We start from the raw sequence: 2,615 nt of genomic DNA, 5'->3' as shown, positions 1-2,615 counted from the left end.
GTTACACTTTCTTCTGAACTTTTCCAGTTAATCTAGTTCAACACACACGTATGTATGCAAGCAGGCTTCAAAAAGTTCATGGAACATGGAATTAAAAGATAATGGCATGTTCCCACAAACTTTCTGCAGTAACTTCATACTTATATGGTGGTGGTGGTGTGTTGTGGACTTGGTTCTGACTCATAGCAACCCTTAATAGGGTTTCTGAGGTCTTAAATCTTTAAGGGATCAGAAAGCCTCATCTCCTGCAGAACGGCTGGTTGCTTTGAACTGCTGACCTTGAGGTTAGCAGCCTGCTCGTAACCACTACGCTACCAGAGCTTCTTTCATACACATGTATTTTTTTCTATAGAAGGGGCCATATACAATATACCTCCCTGTGTATCTTGCCTTCTTTTCCCCCCACTAACATCAGATCTTGGAGCTTGTTACACATTACTATAGAGTGAACCTTCTCATTCTTTTTAGCATTTGAACGTACTATGAACATACATACTAAATGAGCTCTGGTAGCGTAGTGGTTAAGAGTTGGGCTGCTAATCTCACAGTCAGCAGTTCGAATCTACCAGCTGTTCCATGGGAATAGCTTTCTGCTCCCGTAAAGATTTACAGCCTCGGAAACTGTGCAGGCTCACTGTGAGTTGGAACCGACCCTACAACACATTGCCACCGCCACCGCCACTACCATGAGTATACTACAATTTATTTAACAAGTACCCTCCCAATTGATGCCGTTTAAGTTGTTTTTTGCTACCAATCTATGTTTTAGTCATTTTTATATTTTCAGTGTCTATTTCAATATCTGGCATAGAGTAAATCTTCAATAAACGTTGTTTAATAATGAGTGTAAGACAAGGAGTTTGTGGAGAACAGGTATATTAAAGAACATGTACTAAAAGAAACCCAAACCTGCATGTCAATACCTAGTGTGAAGGAGAGAGTCTGACTTTCTATAAAATGCATGGACCTGAAAGTTAAAGATATGTGCAGATTTCCTTTTCTAAGAAAGCACTTTGACCTTCTATAATAGTTTGAATAGTTATCTCACCTTTGATCGTAACTTGTCTTACAAGTTTATTGTCATTCCCAATTACGACAGGTATCCTTTCCCCATCACCTTCTTCTAATAATAAAGATGATTATAATCAATGTACATGACTGAAGCCTTTTAAGAAATTATACATGTCTCTTTTGCATTAAATAGGAAGTCTCAGGCATATCTTTTGAGACTACACTTTAATCATTTCTGTATTCTGGGTTGTGTATGGTTTTGTATATGTGTGTCTGTCTGTTCCTTTTTCATATCACGGCTAATTCATACTTAAATATAATATAAATGATATTTACATGTTACAAAAAATTATAAAAAGACATTACATGGAAAGTAAAAGTTCTTCCCACATTTACTTTTGGTAGGCTGAAAAATGACTCATCAAAAAAAAATTTTTTTTTACATATTAATCCCTAGGGTCTTTTTTTTTTTTTTTTTTTTTTAAATTATGAAAGTTTACGGAGCAATTAATTTTCCCTTCTACAATATTTGCACATTTTGTTTCGTAACATTGTTATAACCCCCTCAATGCAACAGCAATCTTCCCTGGGCTTCAAGGGAAAAGATTTTGTAAATGTGATTAAGCTAGGAATCTTGAGTTAAGATCATTCTGGTGGGCCCCAAAAGTCACCATGTATTATAAATGAGAGGCAGAGGGGGATTTCACACACACACAAACACATACATGCAGAGGAAAGAATGATGTCAAGACAGAGGTAGAAATTGGAGTGATGAAGCCAAAAGCCAGGGAATGAATGCAGCCACCAGAAGCTGCAAGAGCCAAAAAAATGATAATCTAGAGCCTCTGAGGGAGTGTAGCGGCTCCATTAGAGAAGCACTGGACTGCAAACCACAAGGGAAAACATGAAGCTTTCTGTTCCTGTGGAGACTTAAAGCCTGGGAAGCCCTATGCAGGGTCGCTATCAACAACAGACCATCTGGAGGGATTCTTCTCTGGAACCCTTGACTTCAACTCAATGATACTTAGTTCATACTTTGACCTTTAGGACTGCTAGAGACTAAATTTCTATGTTTTAAGCTATCCATTTGTGATAATCTGTTAGAACAATTATAAGAAACTAGCACAGATTTTAAGGAGCTCTGGTAGCGTAGTGGTTATGAATCAGGCTGCCAACCTCAAGGTCAGCAGTTCAAAACCTTCCCGCGGGAGAAAGATGAGGCTTTCTGCTCCCGTAAAGATTTACAACCTTGGAAATCCTATACAGGGTCGCTCTGAGTCTGAACCGACTCCATGGCACACAACCACCACGACCACCAGTATGGATTTCGGTACTGGGAAATGGAGGGCCTGTTGTGACAAATGTCTAAAAATGTGGACGTAACTTTAGAAATGGAAAATGAATAAAAGCTACATGACTTTTAGGCACATGATAGGGAATATCTAGATTACCTTGAACAGCCTATTGGTGGAAACAAGCTGTCGAGTTGGTTCTGACTCATAGTGACCGAAGCACAACTGAATGAAACACTGCCCAGTTCTGTGCCATCCTAATCATTGTTAAACTTGAGCCCATTACTGCCACTAATCCATCTCATTGGGGGG

At 38.9% G+C, this 2,615-nt stretch overlaps 1 protein-coding gene across 1 annotated transcript in view; it reads right to left on the bottom strand.

Moving 5' to 3' along the window:
* The window catches only part of ANKRD31 (ankyrin repeat domain 31), a 220,080-nt gene that overhangs the window by 96,055 nt on the left and 121,410 nt on the right, over positions 1–2,615 (bottom strand). The window lies entirely within an intron of this gene.

The sequence above is a fragment of the Chrysochloris asiatica genome, unplaced genomic scaffold (assembly GCF_000296735.1).
Source record: "Chrysochloris asiatica unplaced genomic scaffold, ChrAsi1.0 scaffold00275, whole genome shotgun sequence".
NCBI classification, from domain to species: Eukaryota; Metazoa; Chordata; class Mammalia; order Afrosoricida; family Chrysochloridae; genus Chrysochloris; species Chrysochloris asiatica.
Note: the sequence above shows the minus strand (reverse complement) of the source record. Positions and strands in the feature narration are given on the sequence as shown.